Source organism: Gopherus evgoodei, chromosome 6 (genome assembly GCF_007399415.2).
Source record: "Gopherus evgoodei ecotype Sinaloan lineage chromosome 6, rGopEvg1_v1.p, whole genome shotgun sequence".
Classification (NCBI taxonomy): Eukaryota; Metazoa; Chordata; order Testudines; family Testudinidae; genus Gopherus; species Gopherus evgoodei.
Window position 1 is genome coordinate 69143535 of NC_044327.1, and position 27171 is coordinate 69170705.

Here is a 27171-nt window from a genome sequence, read left to right on the forward strand (position 1 = left end):
TTAATGAAACAGAAAAAAATCCCCTTTCTTACATCTCAGTGCTCCTCAGAGCACTGAATGCATAATTAAAACTTCACAAATTACTTTTGCTGTGTTCCCAGTAGTAGTTTATTTAGTAGGCCCTTAAAGACTTGATGAACAAAGCATTTACATGCTATCTTAGTATTTAAAACATACCAACAGCTATCAATTATATTCTGGCCCAATTCCCCCTTTATTTGTGTGAAATCCCTTCTTTGAATCCAGCAGCATCGGCTCCTCCCTACCTCCATGTACTACATTATCATTGAATCACCAGGAAATTATCATCACCATCTCAATGAGCTAGATGCAAATGAAACTATTCCAGAGCTCACTCTGCCCTAATGTCTTAATCCATACCTTTTATCCAGCCTAAGCAGTGTATATTATGAATCTCCTGAGATGGAAAGGCATTCTCTGCATGACTAAGTGATAGGTGACCAATGCATGTCAGAAAAATCATCTCTGTGAGCAGCAGAATTGATTAAGCTAAGTGGCACATGCATTACTGTCTATGTTACTTACAGAAAATCAGCAGCTGATTATGGTCCTGAAGAAAAGGAAGGAGATTTTCTTGTTTACTCTCTGGAAATGAAAATCTGAACATTTTAATGTTAATCTCAGTACAATGAATCCAGTATTAGCTAGCTCTTCCCCAGCAAAGCAAGTTGTAGAAAACCACTGATGAATTTCTACTTACAGCATTTTTTTTTTTTAATTTAGAATTCATTTAGTCTTACTCAATGTTGCTGGTTTAAAAACAACTAAATTGCCTTACTATTCTCATTACTGATGTGATGAGATCTCATTGGTGGTGGTGGGTACCTGACATGATATGTCAGGGATGACCCGGAAAGCTGCCTCCAAATCTGTGAACATCTTTGTTGGAGGTTTTTGTGGTAAGACAACTGACTTTCTAACCTGTCCTACTTCTGGATCTGGGATCTACACTTCAGTTGACATTTCTAATGTGGAAGAATCCACCCAGATCCCACCCTGCAAATGCCTCTCCTTGATCTTTTCCTGTTAACATATCCATGCTGATATAAACTCATTTTAACTGATACACAAGAAATGAGACATATTTAACAATTTATAGCCAGGACTTGAAGTCATTAATTCATGTTTTTCACATAATGCTAAAAATGGTCCTTGTTGTCACTCTTGAAATAACAATAATCTTATTTTGGTCTCCTTTATACTGATTAGCTCTATGAAAAGAGTGAAACCCCCTAGACTGTTTTCATTATGTTAGCTACATAGCTTCGCAGGATTTTTTTTGTTTTACTCACTTGCAGTAGTATTCATACAGAGCCAATCAAAACACTAATGGCAGTTTTTACAGCTTCATTTTCCCCCGGTGGGCTTCTGTATTATTACTATGCTTTTATTTTTTACCATTTCATATTTCAATATATTTAACAATACTAAATCACTAAACAAATAGCATATTTATGAATCATCTGAATTTTGGAAGCACTGGTCTCTATGCTGATCTTCAGTGGTTATACATCCATAAGTATAGTAGGAGTCATAGCAGTGCATAATTTTCATAGTTTTCTTGTTTCTAGAAGTACCATTCAGGAAGTCTTAAATTCTGGGTGCATTTTACTACTGAAACTAAATACAGCAATGGGATAATACTTTACAGTACTTGCATTCCTTATCTGGGAAGTCACAGTATGTATCTTACTGGTGTTTAGGTAATACATTTAACACGGAGTCAATGTGAATCACTCTGGTAAGCAAACACTATAGGACACATTTTATAGTCAGCTGTGTGGTCCGTTGCATGAGCATATCTTTTGAAAAACCATACATTATATATTAGAATTTACCTCTGGAAAAAACAGCCCCTGAAAAATGTAACTTGTTTCCTGGAAGTGGACAGGTATACCCATGTAAGTCACATCATGCCATATAACTTAACTTGCTTGGGGCATCATTTAATTTGGTGATTAGGCTGGTTATTTTTATTCATCAGATATTATTTTTAAGAACACGTTATATCCTCTGCCTGCCTGCTGGGTCTATGATCAAACTGTGTGCAATGTCAAGTCTGCAAAATGAAGAATAGAGTGATATGGCAGGTGGGGGACAGTGTATGTACACATTTAAGTGATAACACCATCCCTGCACAATTTGACATACAACATGGGTAAAATAAAAATCAGTCAAAGTTTAATTATAACTAATGTGGATGCTCAAACTGTTTGTACTCAGTGGTGATACGTGATGAGGTCAGGTATCCATTGCATAATCTTTTTTTTTTTTTTTTTTTTTAATCTTGTCTCACTGGATTGCACAGGTTTTTTTCCAGTGCTATTTTATTTATTTCCTGGATCAGACAAAATTTGAATACATTCTTGTCTTTCATTTGGTGTTGCTTGACAGTATGTGACTATATAATAAACATATCTTACTTTCTGTCTGGTGTTGAAAGTGCTGCTGCTTGTTTTAATCTTCTATTTCAGTAGTGGTGATCTAACAGTTTTAAATCTAAAAATTTCCCTCCTTTTTTAATATTTGTGAACAAATTTAATACTCATGAAAGAGAGAGACTAATAGAACTGGTTTGATTTAGACATAGTACAAGACAGGCACTGTACATACCTTTGCAATGCATTTCAATCCTGCTTTGAAACATCTCTGCTATTCAGTTAGGCTTGTCTTGAACAGTGACTTCCAAATAGGCTGAAGTGAATGATGGGTTTTTACGATGTGATCAAAACACTCTTTTATACTTTGATTTCAAGACAGTTATAGAGTAGCATATGTGATTAGTAGGATAGTGACATCAGAGTTAAATCAGAAATACAATTTATTTTTGTTCATGTATATACTGTAATCTGAGTGGTTTCAGAAAATTTTTTTTTATTAATATGACATTATAACTTTATTATATCTGTATTGATGTAACACCACAGACGTAGTCTATAGTTTTGTCCACTAGGTTCATGGTGCTGCCAGGGCAGATTTGTGTAATATCAAATGCTTTGTAGCTATAGACCACTATAATACATAGAGAATATTATATAGATATCTAAGGATAAATAAACACATCAAATGTCTCTTTGTATGATATCAAAGTAAACATGAAAGTGAAGCTAGTGTCAGTTGCATTGTCATTAGAATCACAATATTTGTTTACATTCCTTATTTACAAAAGTTATCTGCATTTTCTCTGTCTTACAAAAAACTACATTTTATATTAAATACTTTTCATAATATCCTTCAGTTTCCTTTAAATGCTGATCACAAATGGGACTAAGGCATGATGGGGCCTGATCTAATACTTGTTCAAGTCAGTGGGAGTCTTTCCATTAATTCTGGTTGGAAAAGGCTTTTGGGGAATAGATAAATGAACATAAAAGCTCACATTTCCCCAAAATATGGTCTTAAAAATAGAAACAAACTATGGACTACTTGCTGAGAGGTAATGAGCACCCACAACTGCTCCTGACCTCAGTGCTCAGCACTTCTGAACATTTGTATGTCACTGTCAGTGGTTCATGCATTTGTGTTCTTGGAGAGAGGTGTCTGTGTTTGTGTGTGTGTGTGTGTGTGTGTGTGCGCTCCACCTGATAGTCTGATCTTAAAAGGACAAGGATATAGTCATCTATCTAAGTCCCTTTTGCAACACTGCAGTGGGACAAGCTAGAATACCCTCAGGGCTGCTCTAGATTACACTGGGGGATAGTTTGACCATGATAATTGAGGGGTGGAAGGGAAGTGTAAAATTATAAGTCCACCTGTACACTCCCCTTGCATGTATGTCAAGTCTTACTCTAGTCCAGAGCTGGCACGGCAGTTATAGCATGATTTCCTAAGCACAGGGGAACAGTCCCATTGCTTAGGGCTGGCATAGAGGATCCTATGCCATGCCCTCTCTCTTCTGCCAGGAAAGCAGGCCATATGAGTCCTTTCCTATGTCTTACTGATCCCTGTCTGACATTTCAGCCCTTTGAGGCCTTTGATAAACAGGTAACCCAAGCTCAAGAAAGTGCAATGGCAAGATTTGCTTCACCTCTGCACCATTCCCTGCATCCAAACTGCACTGTGTGCTCCTAGATGTAACCAAGGATCTGGTCCATAAACTTTAACAATTTCAACTTATCAAACAGGAAGGACTATGACAAGTTTCCTTGGAATTTCCATTGGTCATGGGTCTTTTGATGCACTGTTCTATTTGAAGTTAGGTAAACTTCATTTTCTAACAGGTTGTCATAAGTGATTTATGTCAACTGCCAACAAAGCAGTTCTTTGTAAAACAGTACAAATGGATTCATAAACTTGATGTGCTTTGATTAGGAGTCATTTACAAAGGTTTGGGCAATAATTACAAGTGAGGATAGTAGTAATAACAGGTATAAACTGTGATGGACAAACTTAAGAGTGAGATAGTGTTTGTTGAACTGCCAGGCAAAATGAAATAAATGTTCCCACCCAATTTTATGATTGCAACAAGAACCCTTGACAAAAGCCTAAGGTTGTTGCACTGTTGCTAATTAAATACTTCAGTCTTGATGCCAGAGGTTCTGCTCACATGAAACTGGAACAGACATGCATCATTATTTTTGCCTGTTAAGAAGACAGCTTTGTTAAGCATTAATTCACACAATTCACAGCAGGAACTTGTGGTGTCTGGAAAACACAAGATAAGTGCACCAGATCTTGCTTTTTAAGAAATGATGGAAAGGAGGGCGATGAGAGGAAGAAGAGGTCACAATTTGTTCCATGTGCTGTCTGATATGGATTTGTCAGGATTCAGATATTCTAAAAATCTCTGGAAGAAAGGATTTGGCAATTGGATGAATCCTACAACAATGTACATTTTAAGGATGGGCAAGTCTGAAAGACTCAGAACTGTGATGTGGTCCAGCCATCAGAGTTTATATGAACTCATTTGGTCTGAAAATGGGGGATGGGAGAATCTTACAAGAACAGATCACACTGTCAAACAGGGCTGAGAAAATATTTTTATGAAGAATTTTTTGACAAATTTAGCCTTTTCTGTTTGCAAATTATCCAAGCATCTTATATTTTTCACATTTATTCATAATTTGATCTGCAGAATGATTTTGTTGACAAATAATGCTTGGGGCAAGGTTCTTTGTCTGGATTCTGGCCCTTTGCCCCACCTGAGAAGCACAAAGGGGCCAGAACTAGTCTGCACATGCACATTTGAGAATTCATCCCATGAAAGGGAGAGGTAGCTGAGATGACTTATGGGCCAACCTCTCCATCCTTGGCTTAAGGGGCATGTTTAAAGCATGTTTGTGCCAGGATGGAGTCTGTAGGGCCAGTGTAACTTTTAGAGTCAAGTTGCTGGTGTGAATATTCATGTCTATAAGTTTGAAGTTTTTTATTAATATAATCCAATATTTGCTTTTGAAAAATGAGGTATTTCATGAACATTGTTACCAATAAGCTCATTCATCAGAGTTTTCATGGAAACAAACATAAAAGGATGTGATTGGCTGTCACTGGCTAAGTAGGTTGTATACCCCTCAACTGGACAGTCCATCCACAGAGAGGATACGATCCTACTAATACACTCAGCTAATGGTGGTGTTGCTTCTTTCACTGAAGTGGTAGAGGCCTTTGTTTTAGTGCTGAAGATCTCTGGGTCAATCCCCTTTAGAAGTCCCACTGATATTGTTCATTTTATTGCACATTTGAGAGAGAGCACTGGTAAAACAACAAAGTAATAATGGCAAAGGATACCTTACTGTTAGGTACCAGGTCTGTACAGAAAGATTCTGAAAATCACAAAGCTAAGAAGACTTTGCTCAACATTCACAATAAACACTACTGAGCACCCATGATCTTCCCAGCAAATGCTTGGAAGAAACATAGAACTCGCAGAATGTCCTGGCTGTCATAAAATCTGAGCTCTAGCAGACCAAGGAAGGAAATGCATTTCAGAGCCAGAATATACTGACTGAGAACATGCTGAGTGAGAAAACCTTCTCTTGTTTAAACCAGAAGACTGCCAGCTTGATTACCTTGGCTGATTACAGCTGTTGCGGTATTATTTTGTACCCTCATTATTGTCATGTACTAGAGGCAACATCCTTCTTACCATGAAAGGCTGAATGAAATTCCCCTAGAACCCTATTAGTGTCATTTTTAAATCACTGTTAAGTGATGTGAAGTATTCTTCCTCCCTTCTGGGCTGAACATGGCTGCCAGCACAGGGAATGGGAGAGAGAGAGAGAGAATCAAACCCTTTACGATGTTCTAGTAGCCAAGGTGCTTCAACTGCATCATGGATTTTTCTGAAGCTTCTCCATCCCATTGTTGCCCAGATGAATAGAGAAAAACATTTATAGGCTTTCCAGTACTTCAGCCCCAAATTAGACATGAACAGTGATGTCTTTGCCCAGTGCCCCAAATATGTGGTATGGAGTTCAAAGTAATTTCATTTTGTTTAATTGCTTCTTCATTTAATTTTCTTTCCATTTCTTGGCCCACTAGTATAAATTTCCTTTACTACACTAATTACAGCACACGGTGTTTGTCTAACTTTGAGGACTTGGTCCTTGTTGCTGAAAAAATGGAGTGCTTTCAAGGCACTGAAGCAGTGCTACTTCATTCTGGCCATTATCCATGCACTTCCAAATGAATACTTGTCAACCAAATTTTGTTGAACCTCAGAACAGATTCCTAACATTTCATTTGAGTTATTTTCCTTTAAAGGAGAGTGAATCTTCACACTGGGACAAAAAATGAAAAAAATCTCACCTCCTTCCCAATGAATTAGAGTTGGCAGGCTTGTGTGTCTGGAGCTGACTTGCCACACTTTATGCAATAAATGTAGCCCCTTGCAGTAGTTATAATAAATTAAAGCGGACAAAGCTGTCACACCTACAACAAAAATATATTGCCACTGTCATGGTATAATTCCCCCAATCTGAACCTTAGCGTCCAAAAGATGGGGTACCAGCATGAATTCCTCTAAGCTCAATTACCAGCTTAGTACTTGTAGCGCTGCCACCAACCAGGAATTCCAGTGCCTGGTACACTCTGGTCCCCCCAAAACCTTGCCCGGGGACCCCCAAGACCCAGACCCTCTGGTTCTTCTTCGAGTGCTGTCCCTGTGGGTGTTTCACTCTAGGTGACAGTGCGTCCCGGCGCTGTTGATCGGAGATTTTCGGTAGCAGTGCCTGGTTGGGGCGCACACACCCAGATGGTATCTCCCATCTAGTTGGAATCTTCCTGAGTGCCTGCGCCCACACCCTCCTCAGTTCCTTCTCAACCGTCCTCGGCTGAAGACGGGACTCGGGACAGTTTTACTTTCTCTTCCCTGATCTCTATAGGAAACAGTAACAAAGAACATAGAAATAATGATTAATTACTTCCCAGTTGTTTCCCTTCCTTTAGTATAGTCGTTAAAAAACAAAACAAAACAAAAACCCCTCAGGCTTATCTCCCATTGAGACTCTCTTCTCTAACTCATAATGCCAGGACCTTCAGGTTTCAAAAGATGCATCTCCTGTCAGGACTCCATGCCACGCTCAGATGGCCACTCTCATTGTGTGAAGTGCCTCGGGGACACCCACATCCCCGTGAAGTGCCTCCATTGTGCGAGCCTCAAGTCAAGAGCTCGTCGTGACAGGGATCTGCGCCTCAAGATCATCATGATCGAAAAATCCCTGCAGCCGCTGTCAGAGACGGGAAAGGTAGAACCCGCTCCCACATGCTCCCCAGCCAGATCTGAACCGGTGGGGAGTGTTGCTTCACCCTCCTTGGAGCGGAGGCAAGAAGCTCAGCAGTCTCACAAGCGAGACGCTAACAAGGGTAGGGGGTCTTCGGTGAGATCCCTACCCTCTGTGCTGACAGCCCGAAAGACAGCTGTTTCAGCCTCTCCTAATGCCTCAGGAACCACTCTGACAGAGCTTAGAGGCAGGGACCAGACCTCCCGCGCGGGGAAGGCACCTACTGACTCGGTCCCCTCAGCGCCGCAAATGACTGTGGCACCAACACCTCACTCCTCTTCGGCACCGAGGAAAGCTTCAGCACCGGCACCACGTTCCTCCTCTGCACCGGCGCTGGCCGCGGTGCTGGCAGCGCGTTCAGCTCCAACACCCAGAACGGCCGTGGCGCTTACAGCCTGGTCAATTTCAGCGCTAAAAGCGGCCGTGGTGCAGCCAGCGCGCTCTGCCTCAGCGACGAAAATAGCTGCGGTGCCGACAGCGCGATCAGCCTCGGCACTGCGAAAAGGGTCGGCACACAGCCACTCTTCTGCCTGCGCACCAGCAGCAGACCCCCTGCAGGGCACTTCTAGGCTCAACACAGCAGGACACTCTCTGTCACTCTCTCCTACTAAAGAACCAGAGCAGAGAGCAGGCTTAGATCAGCCTAGAGAGCAGGAGCAACAGCTTCTCACTCAAAGTGACCTTCTAGTGCCACCTGAGCCTCACTCTCCACTCCTAGACACAGAGGACTCCTTTCTTGACCTGCCACTTTCTCCACCTGAACTGGCTTTCACCGACGGTGACCTTGAGCTACAGCAGCAAGCGGAGTTCTCCCCTCCTGCTTCTCCTCCACAGGCACCTTTACCACCTCAGGTCACGGCTCAAGCCCAGCAGCCTCAGTTTTCCTATGTTGCCCCCCCCCCGTGGGCGATGCCTGGGTTCTCCTACCCCATGCCTTGGGCTTAGTGGTACCCGTGGCAGAATCCTTCTACCAATCATCTTCCTTTGGTGCCTCAATCTCCTGCTCCATCCACTTCCAGGGTGCCTGAGCCCCCTCCAGAGTCTGGGAGCTATGCACCATATCCTGACTCGCCTAACCCTAACTCTCCATTAGCCTCAGATGACGCCATCCTCCCTCCACCTCCACAGTCCATGGACAACTGCAAACAATTTCAAGAACTTTTCAGGAGAGTTGCAATCAGTCAGGATATCCCCTTAGAAGAGGTTCAGGAGAATCAGCACAAACTCCTCAAAATTCTTCAACCGTCTGCGCCTTCAAAAATCGCGCTCCCTATAAATGAAGCACTCATGGAGCCAGCTGACACCCTCTGGCAAACCCCAGCTTCTCTAGTACCAACTTGTAAGAAGATCGAACGTAAATACTACGTTCCCGCAAATGATGCAGACTTCCTATTTTCTCATCCACCACCGAACTCTCTTGTCATTGATGCAGTTACACAGAGAACTAAACAGTCACAATATCGACCAACCCCACAAGACAAGGACCTTAGACGCCTTGATGTCCTGGGCCACAAGGTTTATACATCCTCTACACTACAGTTCAGGATTGCAAACTATTCTGCTCTCCTCGCCAGCTATGATTTTGATAATTATAATAAGCTTCTCGAATTTGCCTCATACATCCCAGAGGACAGAAGAGCAGACTTCAAATCAATCCTGTCTGAGGGACAACTGATCTCCAAAACGGCCCTACAAGCGTCCTTAGACACAGCGGATACAGCAGCCCGTACCACTGCAACTGCTATGGTTATGCGCAGATTCTCATGGCTCTCTGCATCAGGCATTCCTAAAGAGCTCCAGACCAAAGTGAAGGACCTCCCCTTTGATAAGGACAAACTCTTTTTGAAAAAAACTGATGAACTCCTCCACACCATGAAAGATTCGAGAGCGACACTGCGCATCCTGGGCATTCACCCATCACTTCCCAGGAGACAACAATACCAACCATACCAAAGACCACGCACACATCAGTACTATTGCTCCCAATCCAGACCATATGACGCAACTAGGAATCGTACTAGACCTCCCAAACGCAGGCAAAATCAAAATCAAGCCACCACCTTCCGTCCACCAGGCAATAAACAACAGTTTTGAAGCTTTGGTCGAGGGTCTGCACGACCACCCCTTGATTCCACCACTTACCTGTCCATTTGGCCACTGCCTCCAGTATTTCCAACATGCTTGGCAGCGGATTACACAGGACTGTTGGGTCCTCGAAATAGTTCAGACCGGTTACTCCATCCCATTCATATCCTACCCTCCTACCCTTTCCCCTTCCCCGTCCCTCTTCAGGGACCCCTCTCACGAACAGTTACTTCGCACAGAAGTGGCACACCTTCTGCAACTAGGCGCAGTGGAACCTGTGCCGCCGCAACATCAAGGGACAGGGTTCTACTCCCATTACTTTCTAACGCAGAAGAAAACCGGGGGATGGAGGCCTATACTAGACCTACGCTGACTGAACAAATTTGTGAGGACACAAAGATTCAAGATGGTCACATTAGGCACAATAATATCTGCATTGAATCAAGGGGACTGGTTCACAGCCCTCGACCTACAAGATGCTTACTTCCATATATCAATACATCCAGCTCACAGACGCTTCCTACGATTCACAATTGGTCAGGATCACTTCCAATACAGAGTTCTCCCTTTCGGGCTCTCCACAGCTCCAAGAGTTTTTTCCAAGACCCTAGCCGTGGTTGTGGCTCACCTCCGCAAACACGGGGTCACACTTTTTCCTTACCTGGATGATTGCCTCATCAGGGGCGACTCCTATGGCGAGACACTTCAAGCCACGTGCTTCGCCATCTCCATTTTTCACAACCTAGGCCTCCAAATAAACATTCAAAAATCTACCTTGATACCTACGCAACAGATCGAATTCATTGGAGCTCATCTTGACTCAACCCAGAGCAGGGCCTCGCTCCCATACAACAGATTCCTCAATATCACACGGCTCATACGTACACTCTCTATTCGTCCCAGGACGCAAACAAGAATCTGCCTACAGCTTCTTGGTCACATGGCAGCTACCACCTTCGTGGTTCAACACGCCAGGCTACATATGCGATGCCTCCAGGGCTGGCTCAACTTCAGTTTCAAACCCAGCAGACATCCCTTAGGGATGCTGCTAACTCCTCCACCTCATGTTATAGCTTCCCTACAATGGTGGACAAGTCCAGAAAACCTTTGCACAGGGGTTTCCTTCCAGCAACGATCCCCAACGCTCATGCTCACCACGGACGCTTCCCTGATTGGTTGGGGAGCGCATCTAGGGGAACACAGGGCACAAGGCCGGTGGTCTGCATCAGAGACACATCTACACATAAATCTCTTAGAGCTCAGAGCAGTGAGGAGAGCATGCCTTCACTTTCTTCCCCTCATAAAGAACAAATACCTGCGAGTCTTAACAGACAACATAGCATGTATGTATTACATAAACAGACAAGGGGGAGCACGATCACATTCCCTCTGTATGGAAGCCATTCAACTATGGAATTGGTGCATACGACATCAAATACAGATCATCTCTTCCTATCTACCAGGCTGTCACAACACGATTGCCGACGCACTCAGCAGACACTTCTCGATGGAACACGAATGGGAATTGCACCCCGCAGTACTCCAACAGCTCTTCTCCCACTGGGGCACGCCATCCATAGATCTCTTTGCCACGACTCGAAACCGGAAATGCCCTCTGTTTTGCTCCAGAGCGGGACTTGGGATTGCATCCTTAGGGGATGCATTCCTCATCCCATGGAACAACTGCCTCCTGTACGCCTTCCCACCTATCCCTCTACTACACAGGGTTCTTCGGAAGATCACGGACGACAAGGCCCAGGTCATCCTTATTGCCCAGGCTTGGCCAAGACAGATGTGGTACCCCTACCTTCTCCGCATGTCCTCCCGTCACCCATGGGCTCTCCCCAACAGACCAGACCTCCTTTACCAGGACAATGGACAATTCCTTCACCCCCAGCTCCAAAAGCTCCACCTCACAGCCTGGTTCCTTCATGGTTCCAAACCCATGAACTAGCCTGTTCCGAGCAGGTCGAGCAGGTCCAACATGTCCTCTTGCACAGTAGGAGAGATTCAACTCGTAAAACCTACCTTCAGAAGTGGAGACGTTTCGCTCTTTGGTGCTCACATAACCATTTAGCACCCAATAATGTGACCCTCCCTAACATTCTAGACTACCTCCTGAAACTAAAACAAGATGGACTCTCGATCAGCTCCATCAAAGTGCACCTTGCGGCGCTTACCACCTTCCATGACCTATTGGATGGGTATTCACTCTTTACATACCCCACCATTAAACGCTTTCTCGCTGGCCTGCAAAATCTTTACCCTGAGATTCACCCAACAGTGGCTACATGGAATCTTCACCTCGTACTTCATGCCCTCATGAAACCTCCATTTGAGCCTTTGGCTACCTCCTCTCACCTCCATATGTTCACGAAGGTAGCTTTCCTAGTCGCCATAACGTCAGCGAGGAGAGTTGGTGAAATGAGTGCCCTCATGGCTCACCCTCCCTACACAATCTTCTCCAAAGATAAAGTCACTTTGAGACCACATTAAATTTCTTCCTAAGGTGGTGTCAACCTTCCACCTCAACCAACCTATATGCTTACCTACTTTCTATCCCAAACCTCACAAAACTCCGCAGGAAGCAACCCTGCATAATCTCGACGTGAGGAGAGCAATTGCCTTTTATTTAGAACGGACTAAACCATTTTGCAAGTCTCCACGACTCTTCGTTTCCATTGCCGAAAGATCAAGGGGCACGGCTATCTCTAAACAAGGTCTGTCCAAGTGGATCTCTGACTGCATCAGATCCTGTTACTGTGCAAAGAATCTTCAATGGCCCGATAACATTAGAACTCATTCCACTAGAGCCATGTCGGCATCCATTGCCTTCTTACACAACGTTCCCATTCCTGACATCTGCAAGGCAGCTACATGGTCATCTGAACACACGTTTGCAAAACACTATGCTATCACGCAAGACACCACGGCAGACGCAATAGTAGGCCATACAGTACTATCTTCAGTACTCCCTGCCGCATCTCCAAAGTCCCACCAACCTTAGTGGGTACTGCTACACATTCACCTAGAGTGGAGCACCCACAGGGACAGCACTCGAAGAAGAAGAGAAAGTTACTCACCTTGCAGTAACTGAAGTTCTTCGAGATGTGTGTCCCTATGGCTGCTCCACTTCCTGCCCTCCTCCCCTCTACTTTGGAGTACTAGTATGATGCTCCACGGTAGAGAAGGAACTGAGGAGGGTGTGGGGCGCACGCACTCAGGAAGATTCCAACTAGACGGGAGATACCATCTGGGTGTGTGCGCCCCAACCAAGCACTGCTACCGAAAATCTCCGATCAACAGCTCCGGGACGCACTGTCATCTACAGTGGAGCACCCACAGGGAGACACATCTCGAAGAACTTCAGTTACTGCAAGGTGAGTAACTTTCTCATCTTAATACAAGGAAAGTAAAGCCTTTCCCTCACCATTGCCTCTCCCAGGCTTCCCCTCCCTTGGTTACCCTGGAAGATCACTGTGATTCAAACTCCTTGAATCTTGAAACAGAGAGGAAAATCCACCTTCCCCCCTCCTTCTCTCTCCCCCTCCCAAACTCTCCCTGAGAGAGAAAGTAATCCTAACACAGAGAGAAAATAACCTTTCTCTCCCCCTTCCCTCCTTTCTCCCCACCAATTCCCTGGTGGATCCAGACCCAGTCCCCTGGGGTCTCACCAGAATAAAAAAACAATCAGGTTCTTAAACAAGAAAAGCTTTTAATTAAAGAAACAAAAAACAGTAAAAATTATCTTTGTAAATTTAAGATGGAATATGTTACAGGGTCTTTCAGCTATAGACACTGGGAATACCCTCCCAGCCTAAGTATACAAGTACAAATTAAAATCTTTTCAGCAAAATACAAATTTGAACTCCTTCCAGCCAAATACACATTTGCAAATAAAGAAAACAAACATAAGCCTAACTTGCCTTATTACCTAGTACCTACTATTTTGAATCTATAAGAACCTGTATCAGGGAGATTGAAAGGAAACCTGGTTGCATGTCTGGTCACTTTCAGAACCCAGAGAGAACAATAACCAAAAGCTAATAGCACACACACAAACTTCCCTCCCTCAAGATTTGAAAGTATCCTGTCCCTGATTGGTCCTCTGGTCAGGTGATAGCCTGGCTCACTGATCTTGTTAACCCTTTACAGGCAAAAGAGAGATGAAGCACTTCTGTTCTATTAACTCTTACTTATCTGTATATGACAGCCACCCTTTAAATTTTGTGCTCTAAGAAGAATTTCAGTAAGTTGATGGTAAAAATAGACAAAACCAATATTTTAGGATGTTGTGCCAAAGATCATGTGTGAAAGCCTGAGTGTCTTGCCTTAAGCTGTGAGTTATAGCTACTCAGTCCTGAAGTGATAAATGGCATATTTCTTGAGGCCCTTAGGGCATGCAGGTTATGCATCTCTGTCTTGAATGACAATGTGGTCAAACTAGCAGTACTCTAGTCTGTTTTTATAATAATATAAAGTTGTTATTAATTTAAAAACTGTCACTCACTGAATGTGGAAAGGGAAGACCAACTGAGACACATGCACAACAACTGAAATTGGTACCTGAGCTAGGTAAAAATTTTGTGCTGCTAATTACCTCACCCTCCACATATAAAATGTCAGAAACGGAATGCATTTTGGGTTGGGTGGTTTTTGTTTGTTTTTTGTTTTTGAGGGCTATCTTAGAAGTTGAAGTCAATCGTGACTCTGTCATATGAACCAGTTCTCTATTAAAAAAGCAAACAAACATGATAGGGCTCAGTGGATTTCCTTTCTCATGATTCATTTTTCCCTGGTCCTGACCTTATCACTGGTACCTCATTATTAGTCCCCTGATATTGATGATTGGTATCTGTTTAGTTTAGCAAGCTCAGTCTGGAGTCTGAATTACTTGGACTGGAATCTGAGAGGATTTAAACGTTGAGATGATGTGTGTTGCAACATCTAAATACTATAGTCTCTCAGGTTGGTTCTACCTAGCCTCTGATGGGCACAAACCTCCATGGAAGGCTGCCTCCTAAGGTGTCATAACTTTAGTCCCAGATTTGGACCTTAGCGTCCAAAATATGGGGGTTAGCATGAAAACCTCCAAGCTTAGTTACCAGCTTGGACCTGGTACTTGCTGCCACCACCCAAAAAATTAGAGTGTTTTGGGGCACTCTGGTCCCCCTGAAAATCCTTCCCTGGGGACCCCAAGACCCAAATCCCTTGAGTCTCACAACAAAGGGAAATAATCCTTTTTCCCTTCCCCCCTCCAGGTGCTCCTGGAGAGATACACAGACACAAGCTCTGTGAATCTAAACAGAGGGACTCCCCCCTCCCCGTTTTCCAGTTCTGGAGAACAGAATTACCGAGAGTTAATCTCTCTTTCCCCCCTCACCCAGAGGGAATGCAAAATCAGGCGAATAAATCTAACACACACAGATCTCCCTCTGACTCCTTCCTCCCACCAATTCCCTGGTGAGTACAGACTCAATTTCCCCGAAGTTTCCCAGTAAAGAAAACTCCAACCGGTCTTAAAAGAAAGCTTTATATAAAAGAAAGAAAATTACATACAAATGGTCTCTCTGTATTAAGGTGACAAATACAGGGTCGATTGCTTAAAAGAAATATGAATAAACAGCCTTATTCAAAAAGAATACAAATCAAAGCACTCCAGCACTATATTCATGTAAATACAAAAGAAACAAACTCTTTGGTACTCACAACTTGGAAACAGAAGATTAGAAAGCAGAAAGACTTCTCCAAAGCTCAGAGAAAGCAGGCAGACAGAAAACAAAGACTCAGACACAAAACTCCCTCCACCCAGAGTTGAAAAAATCCGGTTTCCTGATTGGTCCTCTGGTAAGGTGCTTCAGGTGAAAGAGACATTAACCCTTAGCTATCTGTTTATGACATAAGGTTCTGCTGCCTCTTGACCTATGTGGGCTGGAGTTCACTTTACACTGCTTTTGACATGTAGCTTCATTTTACAGCATTCAGATACTCAAATGCAAAAAATTAAGCACATGCCTAAGTGTTCACAGGTTAGAGCCGCAGGTAGGAAAGATTCAGTTGTCGTAACTGTTCATTCAGCCCTTTGAGTTCTTGTTCTTGTGAAAACCTCTCGGATTTTTAACTTTTATAAATTGTGAGTCCGTTTGACTGATTTCACTCTTTAAACCTCTGCCAGGCTTTGCTAGAAATAATGTTGTGCGATTGATCAGTTTAGATTTTCATGTCCTGGAGCTGTGTTTTCAGGATCCTGCATCTTGAGTAACAGTTTACTTATAAGTAAATACTTATTTCTATTCCATATGAACAAAACAGTTCCCAGCATTTGCCACTTGCAATAAAGTATTTTGTTTTTGTGTCTGTGACTTAATCTCAGCTCAGCTTTTGTTCTCTCACTGGCAGAACTGTCACTTGCATGTGAGGTTTAATTCATTTAATTGATGCTCATCACAACTAACTTAATGTTTATATATCTTTTTATCCTAGTGCGTGTTCTGAATTTACTTCTGGCAAAGCTCTAGCAATAAAGTGCAGTAGAATTATCTGTAACAGATGGCGTACAGTAAAGAAACACAAGAACTGATCCACTTAGAAGGTTGTTACTTTCTTAATGCATATGACTTCTCCCTCACAAACACACACTTTTCACTAGTGTTGTACTTGGATCCTTCTATATGTAGACATTTTATTTTATTTTATTTTATTTTCTCTTTTTTTGTGGTGTCCTGTGAACGCTTCTGAGCATCCTTACAATTTTTTTCTTGAATTTCCTTAATCTGTGATTTTATGCCCTCTTTGAACCTAAACTATTTCTATTAATACCTACCCTGACACACCAGAAATCACAAATTTACATGCATCACAGTTTTTAATACAGCCTTTCTCATTTTCATTCTCCCTCTTATGTCTTATTCCCTCCTGACTCATACATTTCCATGCTGCCAAATGTGTCAGCAAGTATGCTTCAGATGGTAGATTCTCAGGCCAGAAAGTCATGACTTCAAGTTCCAGTCCATGATTTGGTTGCATATCTAATCTGAACATTGTAATACTGGGGTAAGTACACTATTAGAGATGCTAGGTAAAATTTTTCACTTCACATAATATCTATTTTCAGAAGTAATTTAGGGAAGGGATGTTATTCTATCTGGAGGTGGAGGGGTCACTTTCAATGAAAATTTTACTTGCTGTTATTTGGATTCAACACTGAATGAAGGGACCTTGGCTTAATCTTTGGTGAATGTCCAGGTGGTACTTTTCAGTGTTCTGGAGCCCATTATTATTTACTGAGGTTCTGATACCTGCTGTTGTATAGTCGAGTTTTAATCTTTTTTTCTTTTCTTTTTTAAATTGTTATGGTAGTCAACTTTTAATTTTCATGAGAGATGGCAAAGAGGAAAGTGACCTTGCGTGAGCTCTGTATAAGGGACAGTGTTGTTAATAATGCTCTTCTTAAACATCCAGAGAGATCTCAGTCTCTGCACTATACTTGATGTCATGGTGCTGGAGATAGTTTCTTTAGTCTACAGCTGTAGCAGCGGAGCTATTTCTCAAAAGAGCACACACACAGTAACCTTGCTAGACTAGCTGTCTATTGCCATGCTGGAGTGCTTTGTGTGTACAACCTGACTTTTCAAAATGTAAAATGAAAATTAAAAATGTAAGTCTCTCCTGGCCAAAATAAAATAAGTCCTTTTATTGCCTTTCATGTAAAAATTATATAAATGTAATACAAAGACCAGTGTGTCCTTAGCAAATGAGTTTTTTGAGCTGGCTGTCAGAAAAGAGAAGTAGCACTTATATTGACTGCAGTGCAAAGACTCTGAACCCTAAATCTTACGTCTGTCTTTTCTGAGCTTGTGAAGTGCTGTGTACATTTACTACATCATATAATTAATAAATAATGTGTATTATTGGGGAGTTTGTGTCCCTGCCTGTTCCTCCCTCCTGTTCTCCTGGTACTCCTCCCTATCCCCCTTTCTATTGAAAATAATGAGTTAGAATGTCGTCTGCAGAAAGGAAGTGGTCTTTAATATGCAAGAACATAATACCTTCATCACATTCTGATTCTTGTTCCAAATTTCATCTATCTAATCTATCAAATTTTGGAAAGGGGTTTTTCTTTTCTGGGCCCCTTCAGGAAGGACTCAGAATGAAAGAACACAGTACTTCCAGCACTAAAGGAAAACATCTGAATGACAACAAATGGCTGCCACAGAATCGGTGATTAAGAATCTAAGTGCAGTAGTTACTGGCTCAAGTGCTCTTATTTTGTACTTGGAATTTTCTGTCAAATACCCAACTAGTTCCTCCTAACTCTATTTTGTTGGTGGTAGTGACAGGCATTCTCAGAAATACCCAGCAGCCAAATATTTTTTTCCAGTTTATATTTAGGAATATTCACCTTTTGCCATATATGGCAGCTATAGTATTTAGGGAAAGATTTAAAAAAAAAATGAAATCAGCTCTATAAACGGAAGTCAGTCTGTTTATTGTTATGATGTTTCTATTGCTCTCCCCATGTCTGCCTGAATTTATACAAAAGGGACGTTATTTAGGTATGCAAGAGATACAAGCCAACAATTAGTACGTATGCATAACTTAACTGTACAGAAGTTGACAGAGTTATTATTCACAGCAAAAAATCTGAACAGTGCCATTACAGAGACTAGCAGTTTCTCTGACTTTACAGCCAACTAACTTGAATAGTAACATCTCAAAACTCTCCATTCCCACTTCTCTCTTAAAGGGAAAACAACCTCATTAATTTTTCACATAACATTGAGAACATTATTTTACAGTCTCATAATTTATAAACTTGACACTATTTTTCTCAGAAAAAATATGATAGGAGAAACATTTTGGGCAGCCACAGCACAAAAATCAAACACTATTCTCTCACAAATTGCATATACATTTTTGACACTATGGTTCAAGGTTCCCAATGGGTGGGCTCACAGAAATGAACATGTACTTGGTAGGGCTTATAATGATTTATGCGTATGGTACAGTACTAGTAAGCTGCAGTAAATGGCGTGGTGGGTTATTGACCTAGCATTTCTCTTCTGCCAATTTATTCAAATGCATTAGGTCAAAGCAAAAATGAATTTTGCCCTCTCCTACTGTTCCAATTGGACAGTTACCCACAAGAAAACACCACCACAGCAGGCATTCATGAACACCTATGCAGGACATTTAACCAATGAAGTCCAGGACTGAATGACAATGGAAACTGAACTATGCTTTCTTTGAACTCTAGCACTGTGTCCTCCTGCTTATGGATGAGGTGCACTGTGTGAAGAAAGCTGGCAGTACTGCTACTGTGCTGTACTTGTTCTTCCACAATCCATCCTATTAAATTTTTTCCTTACTCTCCTATACTCTAACTTCCTCCCTATTTGCAACTTCCCATTTCTTAGCAAAGCATTTGAGTTCCCTTTTCTCTCTGTCTTTCTCAGAATAAAATAGTATGACTGACCATTTTGAGTCCAGGTTTTGCTCTAGAGCACAAAAATTGATCCTTTTCATACAGGTAAAGATCTCCCTTCAACTAGTGATGGCTCATTCTCCCTCTTTCTTTTTGCCTTGGATAGGTTTCATGCTGTTAGGGTCTCATTCTGCATCCCCTTTTATAGAGGCTTGGTAGTTAGATACTAGACTCTGATTTTGAGAATGCAAGGCATGGCAATGGTATGTGCATTGTCTGTCTCTCTACTACCTGGCATATCTCACTGTGGTATCTGAATACATTTCACTAATTTCTTTCCTATAAGAGGCTATAAAAAATCTATTTGTATCATACCTTTTCTGAATTTGGATAATTAGATGAAATCTGGAAGAGGAATAAGAGGCTTTCAAACATTACTCTATGTTCTTATCATATTAAGGTTTCTCCCTTCCCTATCCCAAATATTTTAACTTTTCTTAATATTTTTTCCATAAAGAAATAGGTGCAAATCCTTGATTTATATAAGAGGCTGCATTAATTGTATACCTGACTTTTTCCAGATCAGGCACTAAAGATGATTTGCTGTTTAAATGCACTCCATTTTTACTTTCAAAATTTTTGTTACATAATAGTGTCATTTTAAATACTCCCTTTCTCTAGCTGGAACACACTAATGGTTATGCTGCAGAACTTTAGCTTTTTCTTTAATAGTTATTGCTGATTTCCTGCTGTGGATATATATTGAACATAAGAAATTAGCTGCAGAGAGAATTAGAGGGTGTAAGTGTGATTGTCTGAGTCATGTAAATGCCAAAAGCTTTTTGTGACATCTTTCAAATGGAAATATGTTATTTGCACACGGGCTCCTGATGGAATATGACACACTGCACACATGCTGTGTGTTTAAGATTGGGTTCTAGGCCATTAAAGGCGGAGTACATGGGGGGCCTCTTGGAGGGAAGGCAATGAACCACTTTCTGTATGGACAGCCTGCGCTGACGAGCCAAAGAATCTTCACTTAGATCAATGAAAACTAATGAGAATTAAAGACTTGCTTGAACCTGTTATCCAGAGTTGAGGCTTAAAGATTATAATTCAAGCTTGATGTAACATTTGTCATTTTTCCAGATGGTCTTACAACATCATTATATTATCCTCTGAAATACTAATAGTGTCCAGTACATGCAGTATAGTATACTTCCATCTAAAAAGATTCCAATTTTATTTGAAGAGGTGCTGTCAGTTTAAACTTCTATCTTTAATTTGTGTATATTTTGAAATCCCTGTGCATGAACAGCCATCCTGTCTGTACTTTGAATTTTTTTCCCCCAAAATGTGTGGATTTTTATTTGTTGTTTTTGCAGGTAAACAGTCTGAGAGAATCTGTGGAACATGGCTTCTGCACCTGAGCTCCTGCCATTCCCCCAAAAGATATGAGGGGTAACTTTTAGGAAAGTCATGGAGGGAGAGTTAGACAGCCTGGCCTGAAGCACTATCCTCTGTAAACACATGGAGAGAAAAACTAAACTGGGATCCCTAAAACTCAGAGTAAACTGTTGAAACTCCCACCCCTCAAAAGATCTTGCATAGTGAGTAAACTCAAAATGCTCCTGCCTAAAGTTCTACTGCTTGGGAGCCCCCAAAAGACTTTTTCAGGCCCACTTTTCTTTTCCCAATAGATACTCTTGAGTTTATATGCAGTAGAAAAGTTACTGGTTCCTGCTGTGCTATAGCAAAGGTAGTAGAGAAATGGGCCACCTTCAGAAGTCAATTCTGTATTGGACAAGGTAAAATGGGCTTCCCTCTTAACAGGAGACCAGATGTTAAACAGGAGTACAGTAGCAGGCAGATGAACCACCAGCCCTCATCCCCAGGAACTCAACACAAGAGGTCAAAGGAAGCATGGCTGGTGGTACCTTTTTGAGGGAGGAAAAGGTTCTGTGGTGACTATGGCTGGCAGGGCCTGTTATTTTGGTAAGGTGGGTAGACCTCTTCAGTTTCAAAACAATTCTTATTTGAACTAAATCTTCAAACCTTTTGAGATCTGTCCATCACTAGTTTCCAACCTCATTTTAGCCAAGAATGTGCCACTTACTTGAATTCCATTATAGTACTTCACTGTAATTCTAATTATCATTCATCTCAGTAGCTGGTAGCTTTTCTATTATTAACTAATCATCTATTGACTCTGTGGGAGTTCCATAGCTTTCAAGCTTTTTTAGTGAGATTGAATTAGATTATCTGCCCTTTTTAAAACATAGATTTCACCTGAAGTAAAAATGGCCTCCCGGTGTTAATATATGTAAAATATATCATTACACTTGTTGGTTGCCTGAATTGCATTGTAAATTGCAGTGTTCCAAACTGGGCTAGTTTTACAGATTAGCTAAACAGCATATGAAGAATTTATATTGTATAGTGTTTAAAGCAATTAATATAATTATGTCTGAAAGCTGACCATGAATTAGCATTTACGTACACATACTGAATAGTAATGAAGCTCGGAGCTTATTTGTGCTTTGTAAGCTAACAAGGAGGGAGAGTCACAAGAAATATTTTTCTTGGTGTTCCCAATCATTTCTTTTCCAGATCCCTGTTATATATTTGCCTGTTTTTATATTTCAGTTTAATATGTGATTACACTTGTATGTATTTTCCTTTTAATTTACATAGATACATCAGCATTTGGCTCTGTTTTTTATGCATGTAATCCTATTGACTTTATGAAACTAATTAATATTTATTTAGGAAGCCAGTCACTGGTGTATGGGGATGGGTTATGCATTATTTCTGTGTAACTGGCTATGATGCATCATATAAAGTGCATCAACTTTTAAAAACAACAGCAGGTACTTTGACTAACAGGACACAGTATCTAGGGCCTGATCCAAATACTACACAGGAAAATGGGGAATCTCTCATTGTCTTTAGTGGGCTTGTATCAGACATACAATGTATTGGCTACTGAGAATGTAGCCTGCTGTATTTTCTGTAACATTTTCTAGTGAAAGTATTCAAACTTAGTTATTTGGTGTGTGATTACAATTACAGTTGTCCTAAAATGGTACTGAACTAGAACCGTGATTTCCTCTGACATGCTAATGTCTGCAGTGCCATTTTAAATTTAATTTGAATATCATTGATATCTTTTATTTCATGTCTTACATTAAGGTTAATCTAAGTCCAAAACAAAACTTTCTTTTAATTATGTTATAACACTCTATAAGACCCTGGCACCCCCATATTCACCACTGTCATCTGATTGTACAAAACATATAAAGTATTCCTTGAGAGGTATCATTTTGCAAGTCTTGAACAATAATAACCTGTTGGATTGTATGTACTATCATTTCATGTGAAGTTATGAAGTATTCCTGTATGCGTTATTAAAATATGTTGTGAGGCTGTGAACACTCACAACCAGCCTTTCAGTTACAAAAAAGGAGTAGCCATCAATAGCCAGACACGGTTAATGGCTCATCAACACACAACCCATTATCCCTGAGACTTCTTGGAGAAGGCATGTACACCCATGTCACAGCAAAGATCTTGCCAGCAAGTATAAAAGAGAGACAGTGATATCACTTGGCCTCTCTTCTCCCCCCACCCCTTTCAACACCTGGAAGGATGTCTGGAATAAAACAACTTTGAACTGGGAGTTTGCTCCCAGGCTGGAAAAGGGTCTAGTCTGTGTATTGAGGAACTGTAACCTGCTTATACCATCTGTCAGGGTGAGAAACTCAGTATGATAAAGCTTAGGATTTAATATGCATGCTTACTTTTTATTTTCTTAAGGTAAATATCTGACCTTTATGTCTACTATTTATAATCACTTAAAATCAGTCTTTCTTTAGTTAATCTTATTTTAATGTTTTATCCTTACAAGTGAGTTTGTCTAAAGTGCTTGGGAAATCTCAGCTCAGGTTACAAACTCTGGTGCATGTCCACTTTCCTATGAAGAAGCAGCTAACTAAGTAATGAACGTGCACTGGCCAGGCTTCTGATCAGTGCAAGACGGTACAGTTCTTGGGTGCTAGGCTGCAGAGCTGGAGGGAATTGGCTGGAGCCTCCCAATTGATGGTTCAGGAGTGGCTGGAAGATCATTCGCGTAACATAGTTGGGTATGTCCTTGCCTGTGGATGTCTGTATGTGCGATGCCTGCCAGAGACTTGTAGCTTGACATCAGCATCACAGTGTGAGAGGCAATCAAGGTTGGTGGGTTTGGAGGGCTCAGCGGTCCCACAGTCCAGGTTGCACCCCGGAACCCCTCACATATGGACGTGACCTTTTGTTTTCTCTGAATGACATAAAACAATTTGAAATTCCATAAAATAAAATCTATGGACATAAATTAACCTGGAATTATTGTAAGGTTGCTTGACTTGATTTTCTATGAATCCACCAAATTTAATGGACAATAATATAGAGTTTGTACTCTGGGTCTTTCCTGTACATTGCAGCTAAATGTCATTGTCTTTTATCAGGTGGTATTCTTGCAGGCTATTTACACTCTGGGGAGAATGGGAGGATGGAATCTGAGCTAGGGTTATGGACACTTAATTTTTGTGTGAGTAAAAACCAAACAAAAAAACCCAACCCCAAAACAGAATATGGCACTCAGTGTTCTCCCATCTTAGCTAACAGTATCAGTCATAGAATAAGATTAAATGGATGGAGGAAGACAGAATGAGTTCTATGGAGATGGAAATGCACATGTAATAAAATGTTCCTCTGGGTAAATCTTGATCTCAGTCAGTTGCACAGATTGTCAGAGTTAAATGCCCATTATTACCATTAAAACAGGCCAGGACCATTTTGTTTTGCAATTTGTGGATGTATAACCTAGGGAATCTCAAGTAGTGTACTGAGGTTATATTGCCTCTGTATTTGTCACTGGTGGGACAACTACTGGAATATTGTGTCCAGTTGTGATGTCAGTTGGGATGGGGGAGGGATAGCTCGGTGGTTTGACCATTGGCCTGCTAACCCTAGGGTTGTGAGTTTAATCCTTGAGGGGGCCATTTAGGGAACTGGGGTAAAAATCTGTCTGGGGATTGGTCCTGCTTCCAGCAGGGGGTTGGACTAGATGATCTTTTGAGGTCCCTTCCAATCCTAATCTTCTATGATTCTCAGAACAATGGAAAAATTGGGGAGGGTTCAGAGAAGAGCTATAAGAAAGATTAAAGGATTAGAAAACATGCTTTATAGTGAGGTACTCAAGGAGCTCAATCTATGTAGCTTAACACAGAGGGAGCATGGCTGTGGGTATCAAAATACCAGTTTGTCCAGGGTGTCCTTTTCCCTAAGGCTGGCCCTGCAGCCCCTGAGAAAGGAGCAGCTAGCGTGATGCCCACAGCAGGTCCAGACCTGGTATTTTGCCACCTCCAAAGAGAGGGTGGGTGAGTGCTTCTGCCTGGTCTGGGGAAAAGGGGCAGCTTCTTCTGGTCTTGCCCCTTCTCAACACCCCAGATCCTCTGGAACCACGCTGACCCACTCCCCCTCTTTTGCAGCTTCTGAACCCCTCTCCTACCTCACCCATAAAGTGCTATTCACCTTTCCCTGGCGAACTGGACAACAGTCCCTGCCTGTTTAAGGTGGGGTGTGATCATTGTTACTACCCTGAAAATGGGTTGTAAAAATAAGATACAGAATTACAGCTCCTTTTCCCTGTATATTTAGATGCAGGGGGCTATGACTTTCTGAATCTTTTACCTTTTAAAAAAAAGTAGGAAATTGTAGTCGTGAGTCCTCATTCAGTTTTCTGTTATTCAATTAAAAGAAAAAAATTGCAGTTAAACTGAAGTTGCATTGGGAATGTTTTATTATATAAAGTATTGTATAAAGTTTAAGTTAATTGCTTCCAATATATTGGTCAACCTGGCACTGAGTGTGACATACATAAAGATGACACATGTAAGTACTTTTTTTATTTAAATAGCACACATTTACAAGATTTTCTTTCTATTAAAACCCAAGGAAATTCACAAACCAACTTTGTTTAATGTTAGTTAAGGTTGCTCCAAGCCATAAACAATTAGGAAACACAAAGTTAAAAGGCTCCAAAATCAAGCACTCTCAATATTAGGAAATGCCACAATGAACATTGCTCTGGCAGCCTTAATTTAGCCCTCCCTGTGCGTACACATTATGATAGTCTTTAATGTAAATGATCCCTTTTTAAAATATACAAAACCCCTGTTTGATTTGGTGTCCAGGATGGATCTGCTGTGGGATTGATTCAGGGGGTTTCAGAAAGAGGGAGGATGGTTTGGGATTAGGGCAATGCTTCCCTGGAGACTTGGATTATAGAGTCTTAAAATCTAGAGACTTGCACTAAACTCTTCACAAGTAGTCTCTTTTGCATGTAATTAAAGAATGTATCATAATGCGTATGCACAAATGAGCCAAATTTAGGTTGTATGGACAACATTCATTCTGGTATTTCCTAATTTAAGAGTGCTTGACTCTGCAATCTTTTTTTGTTTATGGTTTAGTTTATCGATTGAGAGTAACTTAACTAAGAGTAAATGAAGTTTTTTCTCTCAGAATAGTCCTAGTCTAATCTATTAATTTTATATCATTGTGCACACAACCACCATTCTATCTGTCACTCAGGCCTGTAACCTAGGACATCTTCAACGTGGACATCCCTCCAGGTCCTCTCACCCAGGCTGTATATCTTTTATAGATTATTTCTGCAATAAACACCTCTTTCCGATCTATCCACACAGTTAAAACTCTTGTCCAGGCTCTCGCCATCTCACATCTTCATTATTGCAACATCATTCCCTGCTCTTGACAAATGCAGTCTTGCCTCACTTGAGTCCATTTGGAATGCTGCTGCAAAGAAAATTTTCCTAGCACAATGCTTTGACATCCCTTTATGTACCTTCACTGACTCCCACTTCTCTATCACATCAAACATCATAGACTATTTGTTTTCACTTTTAAGACCCTTCAGAACTAATTTTATCCCTATCTGTCACCTCTCATTCACTGTCAAGATGTCAGCTCTTTTGTCTGATCAGCCAATAATGCCGACCTCCGTTGTCCACTTGTTAAACTTTCAAACAAGCACTTCATGCTTCATGCTATACTCCTAGTGAATTTAGCTCAATCTCAAAGTCTACCAGCAAACATCTCAAATATTTGCAGGTATCAAGATAAGGTTTAAAAGTTTGGACAAAATAGGAGTTAATCAAAATCTAGTTAATCAACACAGATTAAACTTCATCCAAGGCTGACTTTGAATCTGAACTGGAGTCACACTCCTCTAGATAGTACTCTATATTCTTAGTGTTTAAGATTAACAATTTTATCTTTCTGCTTATGAGACTACCATCTGAAAGCCTTTTAAATCTGCTGGATAATTCAGTGTTTACAGCAGATGGTTTCTTCTCTGAAGAAATGTGTTATTAGCTAGTTAGTATTGAACGCTGACTAAACTTCAGTAAATATTTTTAGTTCTAAACCTAAATTAAGATCCCTTGATACTGAATCTGATCTGATCTGCTTGGATCAATTGCTTTAAATTGGATTATTGTACTGAGCAACTGATCATGATGCAGTATATCAGAATTGATTTGCTGTACAAGAGTTTATCTCATTTTAATTGGATAGAATGGAATATGTTATCACTTCAGACTCTTACCAGTTTTGATATATAATGATTTTTGATATATAATGATATTTTATGCAAAACTACCTCTGGTGATTTACGGAAATGACTTACTATTAGCTACCACATTATGACATATGGTAGCTAGATTCTGTATGATTTTTAAAATTGTCATAAAAAGTCTTTATTATGTTTTGTGTACACTCAGTGTAGATGCAAATTATTCCTTCACACCTGTTCAGTGCACCTGTCCTGAGGTCCCTTCCAACCCTGATATTCTA